General features: G+C 43.2%; 1 protein-coding gene across 2 annotated transcripts in view; it reads left to right on the forward strand.

Annotated features, from left to right (window-relative positions):
- Positions 1-3379: 3379 nt before the first annotated feature.
- The window catches only part of gapvd1 (GTPase activating protein and VPS9 domains 1), a 48478-nt gene continuing 36289 nt past the window's right edge, over positions 3380-15568 (forward strand). The window contains exon 1 of one of the 2 annotated variants that reach the window (XM_056288453.1): positions 3380-3411. The gene's annotated coding sequence lies outside the window, so the exon portion shown is untranslated. Of the gene's footprint in view, positions 3527-15568 lie in introns of both variants that reach the window. The other variant, XM_056288408.1, reaches the window with a different exon arrangement.

Here is a 15568-nt window from a genome sequence, read left to right on the forward strand (position 1 = left end):
AAAAAACTCCTACCGCCAGCTGACAGTCCATGCAAAGTGCTTTACATCAAGCTGTAAAATGACATTAACTAAGAAATACAGGCTAAAATAAAAATGAATAAAAAAAAATTAAAAGAGAGAAACGTGATAAGATAAAAATAAAAATTCAATATGTGCTGGATCAAATTGCATGGGGGAAATTGGTCAAACTGCAACTCCCAGCCAGCTAAATGGTAAATGGACCGCATTTATACAGCGCTTTTCTGGTCTACCGACCACTCAAAACGCTATACAGTGTATGCCTCACACTCAGACACACACTCACACACACACACACACACACACACACACACACACACACACACACACACACACACACACTGATGGCGGCGGCTGCCATGCAAGGTGCCAGCCCGAGCCGGCTCATCAGGAGCAGTTAAGGGTTCAGTGTCTTGGTCAAGGATACATCGATATGCTCTCCGCAGGAGCCGGGGGTCAAACCGGCGACCTTCCAATTACTAGACGACCCGCTCCACCTCCTGAGTCATGCCCGCCCTAAAGATTCAGTAAAGGAATAAAAAAGGAAACAGATGGCCAGGGAAATCAGTTATAGAAAAATAAAAAAGGGGTTATGCAAGAAGCTTTTTGCAACCAATAGAAGCGAACTAATACTATGTAGGAGGGGGGAAAACAAATAAATTAAGGTGCACAGATTAATACTTCAGTAGCACTAATCAATAATTCTAAATGTCTCAAATATTGATTGGGTCTTTGTTGCTTTTCAGCTTGACTAGAGAATTGCTATAGAGGTTAATATGGAGAATGTCAGACAGATATTGTATTTACAATAAAATGAAAGAGGTGTCATTAAAAATTTTTCATTGAACACATCCTGTAAAGCACGTTCTGGGAAGGTGGAAACTGAATATCAATTATTCTAGTGACTTCTGTGGTTTGAACAAAGAAACAGCTTCTCGTTCACTTTGCCATCGTATGCATTCAAAAATATTTTGGATTGCTATGCGAAACTTTCTGTCTAGGAAAACGAGTCAAACGGTCACGTTTCAATTCAATTCAATTGGATGTATTGTCATTCGAAACAATGCGCAGGCACATGTTAAAAATGAAACGAGGTGCTGTGGCTTCACCAAACAGTGCAAGACGGACACAGACAAACACAGCAAACACAGTACGAGATATACACACATGAAGACCAAAAAGGCTAAAAATAAGTTAAAGGAGAGCCGGAGTGCAAAATATTTAAAAATATCTACAGCCATTCAGTGGGTGGCCAGGTTCAGGTGGGCAACAGCTTGTGGAAAGAAGCTGTTTTTGAGCCTGGTAGTGTGGGCTCTGAGGCTCCTGTAGCGCCTCCCAGAGCGCAGGGGGGAGAACAGTCGGTGGTCACGGTGGGTGGGCTCTCTGCTGATGCTCAGACCCCTTGGAAGGCAGCGTTTGTGATAAATGTCTTTTCTGGCTGGGAGCTGGGTACCGGTGATATGCTGGGCCGCCTCGACGAGCCGCTGCAGAGCTTTCTGGTCTACTGAGGTGCAGTTGCCGTATCACACTGAGATGCAGACAGTCCGGATGCTCTCTATGGTGCAGTGGTAGAAGTTGGGGAGAATTTTGGGGGGTAGACGGGCGCTCCTCAGCCTCCTCAGGAAATGCAGGTGTTGCTGGGCCTTTTTCACAAGGGCCTAGGTGTTTTAATGTCCACGAAAGGTCCTCGCTGATGTAGGTGGTTTTATGGTGGTGATGTTTTAATTTATTTCGAAAATAACTCAGTGGACAAAAATATCCGCTTTTTAATCCACTTGTTTATGATTTTTGGCAAATTCCGTGTACATAAACTGAAATGGACGAATAGAAAAACCGAAATTGACCTTATTTCTAATTGTTTCACTGAGGCCTTTCTGTCACCTTGTGGTCATGTCTGGTATTACAGGTGTGGTGATGGAAACTGCTGGGTCTACCGAACTCCGTCCGTCACGTGCCATCACAACCGCGAGGCGAGCAGCTGGAACATTTTCAATCTAATCTCTTAAGGATGATTAAGACCAATACACGCAAGTATCTGGAATAAATAATGATGTCTGGAGCTGTTGGATGAGTCCCCAACTGGTTCCTTTGCCTGTTTCCTCCCACATTCTTCTATTTTACCCATAGCCACTTTGATCCCAAATGGATGTCCCAAATAATACACTTCCGTTGGTGCGATACCCTTTGCAACAGGTATAATGAGACCACTTGGTCAACATTTTCGACTTTTTTTTTTATGAAACCTTGAAATTTATGTAAATTCCCCCTATAATTACGTAGCTGTCACAAATCATCAAGGGTCTTTTGTAGAGCTGTAATAAATTACATAGACTTTGCCCCTGCCTAGACAGAATACAAAATAGTGCTTTATCAATCCAAAATGATCTTGGCTGTTCACCTATTGAAACACACATCCTGAACCCTCCCCGGATAGCGGAGAATCTTTGGCCCAAATATGGCCCACGTCTGCAGTTATCTTACGGCCCACGTTCGGCCTGGAACGGCGGCGTTGACTCAGGGCGAGTGTGGCTGCCTCAACTCAGCCACAGGTCCACCTTATGTGGCCCACATAGTATGCGCTGTAACCCAAGTCAAGCCCGGTTCATTACATATGGGCCAGACACAACACCTGCTGTAACCCAAGTCAGGCCCGGCTTATGGCATTTGGGCCAAGTTTGGCCTACGCAACAGTTGCAAGTGCCGTAACCGAGCCGCAAGTGCCAAAGTGCCCCAGATTAGGCCCAAACTGTGTCTGCTGTCTGGGTCCGGTGTCGAGAACACGTGTATCTTGTGCTGTTCATTTCCTGGCATTGGCTATGCAGACCATAATCTTCTCTATCAGGAATGGATATGACATACATAGTATAGCTTGCAGACCACTGTATCGATTAATTGATCAACTTATCCACTAATCTAAACTAGTGTCTCGTGAAGTTTCCTTACGCTCTGTGTACCCGCATTCCGCTTTACTCTGTTCTACGAGAATGCCAATACCTCCGCGTGGATTGGGAGTAATGGCTGATTTATTGCACGTTGTTTCACATTTGATAGGCTCATTCTTTGTCTCTCCGATGGCTTGTTTTAACAACAAGCGTGGCTGCGCACCCGCCAGCCCTCACACAGAACGTCTCGTGGAAAGCGCGCGCGTCAAACTCTCAACTGATTTACAACCGGCCGGCCATTGCTGCGGTGTGCGATAGAGATCACGCCGGACACCATCCCCGCGGCTTGGAGATCGGACGCGACCGCGTCTAAAATGCCTCACGGCTCAGAATCGCCCCCCCCCCACTACCCGCCGGTCGAGAAACAATGACGTAAGCGCCTCGCTTTTGCGCATGTCTCCTCGTGATGACAGCGAATGACAGCCAGCGCCGTTCGACACTGCAGACCCCGGTGAGTGGGAAACGGTCGTTAGCTAGCACAGTTAACTGTTGTTAGCTGTATCTTATGGTCAGCGGTTTTTTTTTGGCGAAACCGCAATCAGCCGGAGCGTTTGAGCTATCGCTTGGTAAGTTAATTAATTTATTTTAACATTTTTTTTCGCCCCCACCCCCCCCATCACGGTTGGTCACTTGAAAGCTAACGCACACTAGCTAAGCTAGCGCAACTAAATAGCTTACCCTGTTTCGGCTAGTTAACGTTAGCCGAATCTAAGTTGCCTCACGTTAGCGAGGCTACTGTTGAGTTAGCCAGTTCGCCAATTTGTGTGTTTTTTTGTTGTTGTTGTTGCGCGCTTCTCTACAACGGGACGGTTACCTCTTGGCAAATATTGCGGATTTGCCATACGTCGAATGTTTCCTTTTAGGGTTTTTAGTGATCCGGATGTTTAAATAGACGTGTTTTCAGCTCTTCTCGCTGCCCTGGCTAGCTGACGTTGAGTTAACTCCCCCGGTTTTCCCGGCTGGCTGGCTGGCTAGCTAGCCAGCTAGCGTTAGGTGTTGTCAAGCTCGGGTGGCTAAGTGGACCAACGCATCTGAATATGCGGAATCCGACGTTATTAGGAAATTAACGTTGATCGCGAACTGAAATTGTGTTTTTGAGTCAGAGGTTCACGGCTTTTCTCGCCAAATTTGCCTCGCGCCCATTAGGTAGGGCAGAGATTGTTATGGGAGTTATTCAGCTCCCCCCCGCCCCCCAGACAATGCTTGTAGTTCAGGCCATCAACAATCAGTAAACGGAATAATGTCTAAACATAAATAGATCACACACACAACCCCCCCTCAAATGTTAACTGTTTTCAGCTTTAGTAATTGTCTCCGTTTTTTCTTTGCCTTTTTACAGTTAAGATTTTTTTTTCTCACATGGACAACCACAAATTTGAATGATTGTACTTACCCAAAAATGTTACCTTTTAGCTACCATGCCACATTGTTTCTAGGTCATAAAGTAGCACGTTGAGCCAGGCCATTGAACTCATACGATTCACAAATCTAGTTTTCTGCTCATGATGGGATGATTTTTGGTGACCACTGCTGAGGGCACTTTTGCTCTATTAGTACAAATAAATATGTTTGCTTTTGAGCTCATCGCCGCAATTGGACAAGACGCTTTGACAAATTGCTGTCACATTTCAACACAGCGGTTGTTGTCTCTCTACGCTGTCGTTGTCAACAGACTGTCACCATGGGTTCATGCTTAAATTTGTTATGAAATGTTGAGGACAAGTGGTTGTGGTAAGACCTATTTTCACACGCTTTCGCCAGCTAATGCAGTTTATTGCCTTAAACTGACTCCACTGCATATATCTCAATTTCTACATTTGTGCTTGGCCCCCTTAATTGCTGCTTGCAGCTCTGTTTGTAGTTAGAATTGATTGAAGGTATGGATGGCATTGTATGTCAACTTCATATACTCGAAAAATACTGAGCAATGTTGAGAGATTCACAATGCAATCCCTGTATTAACAGGTGATGCATATGGTTGGGTGTCGTGAGGTGTTCTGCAACTAACAATTATTTTCAGAAGCGATTAATCTATTGATTATTTTTCGGTTAATTGATCAATAATTTAGTCTTAAAGTAAAAGATAATGATGAATGCCCATCTCAAGTTTCCAGAGTCCCAAGTGATGTCTTAAAACTGTTTACTTTGTCTGACCAACAGTGAAAAAAACCTCAAGTATTCATTTCATAATGATATGAATCGGAGGAAGGCAAGCACATCTTAGCATTTATGAGACTGTAACCAACAAATATTTGGTATTTTGAGTTGATGAATGACTCGGAAGATTGACTACCAAAACTGTAATCAATTTTAATTTTTTTGTCAAATCAATTATCTACTAATCTTTTCAGCACTAATTGATACTGGTACTAATACTGGTGCCTCTTATCAATACCAGTGCTTACCTAGAAGAGTGCACTCAGTAAAGTGCAGATCTCCGCCAGGCATGTCTTCCCTTCGCCAGTGCTTGGACTTGGTGACAAACCACCCCTGTTTTCGCCTACCAGGAGAAGGCAAAATACGGAGGCACTGCCTGCGTATCTCCCCTTCTCTGGTGTTCGGAATTAGGCGAAAAACCAACTGAGGAGTTAGCACTCAATTGCAGTATAAAACAGGTTTTTCAAAGGTTTTGAATCACCACAACCACGAGAAGTCCTTGATCATACAGTCATAACTGTGAACAAAAATTATTAGGCTGACAGGCCCAGTAGTATGTGAGATTAGCTGCGGACAGACGTGTGCACCTCCAAGCTACCACCTGGCGGAGAAAATAATACTTAATGGTACCTTCTTTTTTTTTTGTCATGGTGTAAAATAAAATTTGTTTTTTTTTCGATTGCTGGTAATTGCTAGAAATCAACAACGCCATCATATTTGATAAATAAATTTTTTAAACTTTTGTTGGTAACAATGCAACATCAACATAATGCCCATAACAGCAGCATACTTAATAATACATTGGAGCATGTTCAGTAACTAACAGCTTTGAAGCATTGCAATTATTGGTTGGCACAGACTTTTAACATTTTTTTAATTAGAAAAAGTCAATATATCAGCCCTTTCTGGTAAAACGTGTGACCTCTTGGCTGATTGTATGGAAAATTACTTATTTATGTTTATGCGACCTATGGCACCAATAAGAAAGCATGATTAGTAAAGACTTTATCTGTCCGGTTGGTGCCTCCCACTTTTGTACTGTTTCCTTAGCATCGGTACTCACTCAGTACCCATCCTTCATTGGGATGCAGCATCTGGCTCAAACGGAGATTCCTGATGTTTTCCAGTGAGATACCCAAACTAATTGTAAAATTTTCCCTTTGTTTAATTATATATAAACTGTTTTGAGGCAGATTAGCTGCACTTTTAACAAACTTGTTAGCATTGGCTAATTGCATGTTGAAAACAACTAGCTAGGACAACAGTGATAAGTTAGTGGATGACAACCTGAGCATGGAGAGGTACAAGTTTGGTGGAGATAGAAAGGAGGATCAAAAAAACATGTTAGGATATGTTGGCATTTTTACAAAATTCGAAAAAAAAAGCTCAATTTGTATAGCAGTGCTTTTGACTGTACAGCATTGTGTATTAGCAAAGGTCCTTTGTTAATTTTTATTTTTTTTTGCTCTGTATTTATATTTTATTAGCGAGGTACCAGAAACATTGTACAGGAAGGTGCGGGATTGTGACCAAGTTGATAAATGTTTTTTTGAGACTTGGTTTTGTGTTCACATTATTTAGGTGTTCTTTATCCACTTGACTAAAACGTTTTTCTGTAAATTCTGCACACAGCTAAATTGGACTGATTGGACCATAAAAGTGTTGGAGCTTTTTGATGCAATGCTACTAGTGTATGATTTCACTTAAGACAAGGACCCACTGCGGGAATAGTAAAATAGCACAGTGATTATGCTGTGCATTTGTCTTGTGTTGTTTTTGTGATAAGTAGCCAAAGATAGAATGGGAAGGAGAAGTGAGAAAGGGACATTGTCTTTGAACCACTAGTGCTTTTTCAGAAAGTGAAACCTTTTTGAAGGCCTATAAAAAGCACTTTATTCAGATAGTTTGTGTGTGCCCATCTAGTGGGATGATTGGGCTGTGTTCCAGGTACTTTCAGCAGTGCTTTGTGGTGTTAAGCTGCATTTCTTTATTGTAGAATCGTGTCCTTTTTCTCCTCTGCACTGAAAAATACCTAGCCCTGGCATAATCGAATATACTGATCAGTGTTGGACCATAAAGGGCTCAATTAAAGCTTGTGATTAGTCATGACCCTGTAAGGAATATTTTAATCTGTGGCTTCGCCTCCTTGTAGACTTTGTTTTGTACATCTGCTCATTGCTGTAATTTTCATGCAGCTTATGGAGAATTAAAACTTAGTTCACGGGGCTTCTCATCCACTGGCTCTCCTACCTGACACTGGCCGGAAGACTGACGGCTATGCCTTCCCTCCCACCTTGTGTTGTTTGGTTTCTCTTCTGCTTTAGAGTTCCCCAGTGCTCTACATGACTGACTCACCAGGTAGCTCTGGGCCGCTGATTGATCTATTTTTAAGCGAGGATGCACAGAAAAGCATCGACTATTGGGTTTGAGCTGTTTTCGTGCCACTGTTTTCACTTCCTTTAGCGGCGGTGAGGAATGTGCTGGTTCAAGGAGCCAACAGGCTCATAGGGGAAGTAATACAAATAAGCCCAGGTACATAAACTCACTTGCTAATTTCTAATAGAAAGTTACAAATGTGTTACAGAAGATTTTTCTTCGCACAACAGCACAAATAGTTTATAATTGTCATCTATATTTAGATCCAATCAAATGTCTCATTCATGATCTAGATAGGATAATGTTCAACCACTGCACTGCAGCTATGTTGGAAATTTCTCCCAAAGCATCCCACTAGCTGGAGCCCCTAAAATAAGCCTTTTTTTTTCCAGACCAAACTTGGCAAATTGACTTAGTCAAACTGTGCTTTTTTTCCCCCCCTCTCCAAATTACCCAAAATAATTCAATTTTTTTTTTTTTACAAAAAGACCTGTCCTGTGGTCATTTCACATTTAAAATGCTGGAAAGTTTTATATTTTTTAGTTGGTGAAAGAAATTTTGTCAAATCATTATGCGATTTACAAGACCGCCATCGGTGCTGTGCCCTCACAGGGTACCAATGGAAACTATCAGATCTGCTGTGGTGACCCCTGGGAAGCAGGGAACAAGCCAAAAGAAGAAGAAGCTGGTGAAAGACATAAAAGAACATTGACTAAGTGGTGACCTGTAAAACCAACTGGAAATATGTTGCTCCTGACTAACCTGGTGTTAAGGTGTCTGGTGATGTACACCCTGTCTAGACTGACAGCACTGACCCTGTTCCCTGAAGCCTTTACCCATGTGTACTGTCTGAGTTTGACTTGTTTGTTCTCCAGGCATCAATTAAATCAAGTTGTGACAATAACCTGGGTAAAGTGATGGAAGATTGTAAATGTGTGTCTTTACTTGTCCAGTCCTGTCAATTGTTGTCACCGAGAGCCAGGAGGAGGAGGATGATAACATCGTCATTCTCCTTCTCCTGGCTCTCTGTGACAGGCAGGTCTGCCGCCGCCACCTTTCTGTCACTCAGCACCTCTTGCCCGGGCTCGGCTGCAGCAGCTGCCGGGGAGGTTATGCTCACAGCAGCACCACTAACTCCACGCACACTGGGTCTCTCTGATACAGCTGCTATGTCATCTACAGCCATTTAATCTTTCTCTAAATTACTATGGCATTTAACAGACTCCAGGTTTACATTGTGTTGGGTTTCACTTGTTTCTCTGCGGCCATTGGCCTCGCTACACGCATAAAGAGAGGGAGATTGCATTCTGTGAATCTACTACTGTTACTACTACTTTCGGCTGCTCCTGTTAGGGTTCGCCACAGTGGATCCTTTTCCATGTCTTCCTGTCCTCTACAGCTTCCTCTGTCACACAAGCCACCTGCGTGTCCTCTTTCACCACTTCCATACACCTCCTCTTTGGCCTTCCTCTTTTCCTCTTCCCTGACAGCTCCATGTTCCGCATCCTTCTAATATACTCAGCATCTCTCCTCCACACATGTCCAAGCCATCTCAATCTTCTTGCCTCTCTTGCTTTGTCTCCAAACCGTCCAACCTGAGCTGTCCCTCTAATATAATCAGTCCTAATCCTGCCCTTCTTTGTCACTCCCAATGAAAATCTTAGTGTCTTCAACTCTGCCACCTCCAGCCCCGCCTCCTGTCTTTTCGTCACTGTCTCAAAACCACATAATATAGCTGGTCTCACAACCATCTTGTAAACCTTCCCTTTAACTCTTGCTGGTACCGTTCTGTCGCAAATCACTCCTGACACTCCACCCTGCCTGCACTCTCTTCTTCACTCCCCGTTACTTTGGATAGTTGACCCCAAGTATTTAAACTCCTATGCCTTCGTCACCTCTACTCCTTGCATCTTCACCATTCCACTACCCTCCCTCTCATATGTATTCCGTCTTGCTGCTACTGACTTTCATTCCTCTTCTCTCCACCTCTCCAGGCTCTCTTCAACCTGCACCCTACTCTCGCAGGTGTCTTACAAGCACAATCCAGGCTTTTAACATTTGCAGTTAAATTAAAGTAATTTAATTTCTGATTTCACAAGAAAATCGTCCTTGAGTGTTTGGGTGAAAGATTAAGCTTGTATTTGCAACCCAATTTATTAGGAAAGAATTCAAATGGCAACAAGAAAACATTAGAGACTTCGATTTTATGCGGGCTTAACTGGGTCACTTCCATTACATGCGTGCAAGTGCACTGGTTGTATATCTGTGAGACGTGTCTGTCCGCCCTCTTTATAAATTTATTTTTTTCTTTACTTAAAAAAAAGATAATAAATTGAAGTAAAAATCTAAAATTGTGCTGGTTGATTGCATCCTTAAAAGGGGTTTTCTAGATGGCCAAGCCAGAATGGACAGAATTCCCACCCACTAACTATGAAAGGGTAATTCCAGTATTTTTAAACCTGGGCCCTATTTTACCATCATTTGGGGTCTAAATGACTAAGTTAACTAAGTGTATGACTGCACTGGCCATACCTATCCTGTCTATGAGACAAATATTTTTGGAATTGGCCCAGTATTGCACGAACGCTTAAGCTGGCAGCCGCGAAACGGGCTGCAATGTAATCCTTGGGGGCAATTGCGCCTGTCAAAGTGTGTCCACTACAAGTGCTTGTTTTTGCCGTTGACAGGCTCAGATTGTTATGTGTCTGACAACATTATGGAAAGGCTCACTACAGAGAGACGTTTTTCTTTACGTATCGCTTCTTCCAATCTCGTTGTGCCATCCCTTTTACTGCAGCTACTATTTGCGCGCAAGGCATGGTTTCGGATGTTTGAAAAAGTCACGCCGAATCTTATCAGAGCTGACTGTTTGTTTGCGGTAGCATAGCCTGAGACATGGAGGAACTTCTGGCAATAATTTATTTCCAAAGTTATGGCTGAATATTTAGCTGATTTTGACAATGTGGATGAGGCGTTTAAATGCGATGGCAGCCTGTATGTATTTGAGCCAGAGTATATGGATGAAGAGCTAGAAATTGAAGAGAGGATGAAGAGAGAGAGAGGGACAGCAAGCAGAGGAACAAGCTTCTTTGGCTGGCAGTATTCATCGACCAAAACCGGCGATCAGTTGCCAGTTTCATACGCGATCGGTGGTTTGCCAGTTTCATATGCATATGCAGGTTTCATATTCTTATCGAGCCAATCACCGTCATTACACATCAGGATGTGATCCCGGAAAGTTGAATCAGTTCATCTGGACACGAAGTTTAGTAAGAGAAACATTTCGTCACTCATCTAAGTGACTTTGTCAGTCTCAGCTGACTGCAGAGTCATTAGGCAAGGTTGGTGGTAGCCTGCAGTCAGCTGAGACTGACTTTGACGGGTGCAGTTGCTCCCAAGGATTACACTGCGGCCTGTTTCATGGCTGCTGGCTGAAGCGTTCTCACTCAATACTGGACCACTTCCAAAAATTGTTGTCCCTATTAGTCATTTAGACCCCAAATGATGGGAAAATAGGGCCCAGGTTTAAAAATACCAGAATTATCCTTTAAGTTCAAGAGCTGGTTAAAGCTGGGATAGGCTGCTTTGGAAAAGTGAGCAATTTTGACAGAACATGCCCAGAGGAATCCACTCCCCCAATTGTCTGCCTTCTCCTTTCTTCCCGTAACCCCTCCCTCCAAACCATATGTGCGTGCCTTAAAACTGGCAACATTTTTGTTGTTGATACATGTAAATGTATTGTTGGTTTTTTTTTCCGTTTTTGTTTTGTTCTTGTAACAAGTCACTTGGTTACACCAACATTGTTGTGAAATACTGTTTTATTTATAGGTGAAATATTTAAAAAGCCCTCCTATATCCAAAGCGCTGGGCCTGGTACCGTGTGTAATGACCTCTGTCCAAGATCTGTATTAATGCTTTAAAGACAGTAAAATGTATCGCAGTCGTTAATCTATGCATGGAAATAAAAACATTCTTTTTCAGTGAATCTCTAAATCATCGTTAACCCAACATTGATATTGTGAAATACCTTTGTACTTCAAGGTGAAGTATTTATTAAGATGAACGTATTTCATCTATCAGTTTCTTCGAGATCCTTAGTGATGACAAGAAAACCGACAGATAGCATGGCAGTAAAGCTGTGCACCTGAACAGAAGACAGGCAGTGGGACCGCACCGTCGCAGAGAGCTCCCCTGATTGGTTGAGGCCTGCCAGAAGCTGTGAAATTTTGAGATCCTGAATACAGATGGAGGGTTAAACACGGGGGCTTGGTTTTCTCTCAGACTATTTGAATTACTCATATATTTAAAAGAGCGATGTGAAAATTTTCACAAATAGAACTGAAAGAAAGTTGCTTACCCAAGCTTTAAGTTTAGACATTGGATTGGTGTGGGTAAGGGTTTGGGAATTAGTTTAAGGCTGTGCTAGAATACCATCTAGTGACTGATTTTAGCCATCTAGCACTGATCCATATTGAGTTTCCATGGCCTGGTAAGGTTTGAAAAAAAAAAAACAAGTTTCAAACGGTAATTGAGGATCAGTTTGATCAGGCATTTCAATTCTGTCTTTTTGCGTTTTATCAATGAATGTGAATTCCAAGCCCCTTTCATTATATTTTTTTTAATCTGCATAACCTATTTAATTTGTCAGGCATATCAACCATGTTGTCATGCTTGTCTATTAGCTTGCAGAATACAACCACTACCTTGAAGTTTTCCGAAGTCTTTTCTCATTCAACCCCCAGTTTAGCTTACTTACCAAGTTAGCAGTGGTTCACAAAGCATTTTGTACATGTTCTGGGTTTTTTTGTTTTTGTATTTATTTTTTTTTGGGATGGTGTGTCCTCTCTCCTTGTGTTCCTTGTGTTAGGGCAGAGAGAGCCAGAGCACAAGAATTTCATTGTATTCTAAATACATATGACAAAGTTCAACTTGAACATGGGATTCCGTGGGAAATCATTCAGATTTCCTGCATTCAGTCTGGTTTGTGTGTGCTGGCTGTATGTGTTTGGAGAAGGAAGAATCTTCTTTTTTCGGCTCCTCCTGTTAGGAGTCGCCGCAGTGAATCGTCAGTTTCCTCTTCCTGTCCTCTGCATCTTCCACTGTCAAGCCAACCACTTGCATGTGCCCCCTCACTACATCCATAAACCTCCTCTATGGCCTTTCCTACTCACTCCTACTCACTCACTCCTACTCACTTTCATTCCTCTTTTCTACAGTACATACTTCCACCTCTCCAGGCTCTCCTCAGCCTGCTCCCTACTCTCACTACAGATCACAGTATCATCTGCGAACATCGTAGTCCGCGGAGACTCCTGCCAGATCTCGTCCATCGACCTGTCTATCACCATTGTAAACAAGAAAAAGCTCAGAACCGATTCTCGATGTAATCCCACATCTACCTTGAAACCGATCCGTTATTCCTACTGCACACCTCACCACTGTCGCACTGCCCTCATACATATCCTGCACCACTCTTATATACTTCTCTGCCACTCCCGACTTCCTCATGCAATACCATACCTCCTCTCTCAGCACATTATCATATGCTTTCTCCACAAAGTAACTCCTTCTGACCTTCTTTATACTTCTTCAACACTTTCAAAGCAAACATCACATCTGTAGTGCTTTTTCCTGGCATGAATGATACTGCCGCTCGCTAAGCGTCACCTATTCTCTTAACCTTGCTTCTACTACTCTTTCCCATAACTTGATGCTCTGGCTGATCAACTTTATACCTCTGTAGTTACAACAGCTCTGCACATCACCCTTATTCTTGAAAATCGGTACCAGTACACTTCTTCTCCACTCCTCAGGAATCCTCTCACTTTCCAAGATTGTCATAAATAATCTAGTTAAAAACTCCACTGCCATCTCTCCTAAACATCTTTCTTCACAGGTATGTCATCTGGACCAACCACCTTTCCACTTGTCATCCTCTTCATAACTGGCCGCACTTCATCCTTGCTAATCCACCACACTTTCTGATTCACTATCCCCACATCAACCTTCTTCTCATTTTCTTCATTCATCAGCCCCTTATTATACCTTCTCAACACACTCTTTTTAGTTGTCAGCACATTTCCATCTTTATCCTTCATCATCCTAACCTGCTGTACATCCTTCCCAGCTCACTGTCTGTGTAGCTAATCGTTACAATCCTTTTCTCCCTCCTTAGTGTCTAACCTCTCATACAACTTGTCATATGCCTTACTTTTCCTTTTCCTTTCCTTTTCATCGCTGTCTATCCCACTTCTTCGCTAACCTCTTCCTCTGTACTTTTCTGTATTTCCTCTTCCATCACCAAGTCTGCTTGTCTTCCTTCCTCTGTCCAGATGACACACCAAGTATCTCCCTCACTATTTCTGCAGTAGTTGCCCAGCCATACAGCAACTCTTCGCTACTACCCAGTGCCTGTCTTAGCTCCTCCCTGAACTGCACACAACACTTTTCCTTCTTCATCTTCCACCATTTGATCCATGGCTCTGCCTTCACTCTCATCTTCTTGATCTCCAAAGTCATCCTATAGACTACCCTCTGATGCTGCCTAGCTACATTCTCACCTGTCACCACCTTGCAGCTACGTCACCCTGTTCTTCCCTCTTCTTAAAATATGTATTCACCACAGCCATTTCCATCCTTTTCGCAAAATTCACCACTATCTGTCCTTCCACATTCCTCTCCTTGACACCATACCTACCCATCACCTCCTCATCCCCTCTGTTCCCTTCACCAACATGCCCATTGACGTCCACTCCAATCACCACTCTCTCCTCTTTGGATACACTACACCACTTCATCCAAGCACTCCAGAATTCTTCTTTCTCTTCCATCTCACACCCAACTTGTAAGGCATATGCACTGACAACATTCATCATCACACCTTCGATTTCCAGCTTCATACTCTGTCCAACACTCTCTTCACCTCCAACATACTCTTGACATACTCTTTCTTCAGGATTACCCCTACCCCATTTCTCCTCCCATCCACACCATGGCAGAGGAGTTTGAACCTACCTCTGATGTTCCTGGCCTTACTCCCCTTCCACCTGGTCTCTTGCACACACAGTATGTCTGCCTTCTTTCTCCCCATCATATCAGCCAGCTCTCTCCTTTTACCAGTCATAGAGCCAATATTCAAAGTTCCAACTCTAACCTCCTCACTCTTACCCTTTCTCTTCTCCTGCTGCCTCTGGACATGCCTTCCCCCTGTCCTTCTCCTTCGCCCAACAGTCGCAATGTTTCCACCAGCACCCTTCTGGCCAACAGTACTGATGGCGGTTGTTGGTAACCCAGGACTCGACCGATATGGAAATCTAATTTATGATCTGCATATTTGATTTGGCGAATTGTGACAGGTATGGGTGCAAGTTCATGAATACTGGGATGGCACCCAGTGCTTTACCTGTGCCCTCATCCATAGGGTTAGCGGTTGTATCAGGAAGGGCATCTGATGTAAAATGTTGCCAAATCAGTATGCGGATTGACAAAACCGTACTGGATATGTCGAGGCTCCATACAAGATTGGCTGAGGCCTGGGTTAACAACGGCCACCATTGGGGCTGTGCCCTCACAGGGTACTGATGGAAACTGAAAAATCTACTGTGGCAACCCCTGAGAAACAGGGAACAAGCTGAAAGAAGAAGAAGAAAATATTTGATCTGGTGAAGGTTTTACGCCAGATGCCCTTCCTAAAACAACCCTCCACATTTATCTGGGCTTGGGAATGATACTAAGAATGCATTGGCTTGTGCATCCCCAGTGGCTAGGTTTGGAGAAAGGAGAATGTGATTTGCATATTCTGATGTGTATTGTAGCATTCATAGCTTGTGGCGGGAAAAGGCCCGAGAGAGGGGTTTACTATTGTTGACATGCTAGAATGGGAAGCACAGCCAACACAGATACTCCTTTGTATGATGTGAGCATTATGCCCGGGCTAGCATTCTGCCAAACCCCTGCAGGAAGCAAGGTCTTCAGGTCTTCCTGCTCTGTTGTGGATGCTTTTACTTTCAAAGATAGCATTGTTTAAGTATCGAAAAGTAAAGTGTTTGTGAGAAAACTGAATACTTTATACTTTA

The sequence above is a fragment of the Lampris incognitus genome, chromosome 1 (genome assembly GCF_029633865.1).
Source record: "Lampris incognitus isolate fLamInc1 chromosome 1, fLamInc1.hap2, whole genome shotgun sequence".
NCBI classification, from domain to species: domain Eukaryota; kingdom Metazoa; phylum Chordata; class Actinopteri; order Lampriformes; family Lampridae; genus Lampris; species Lampris incognitus.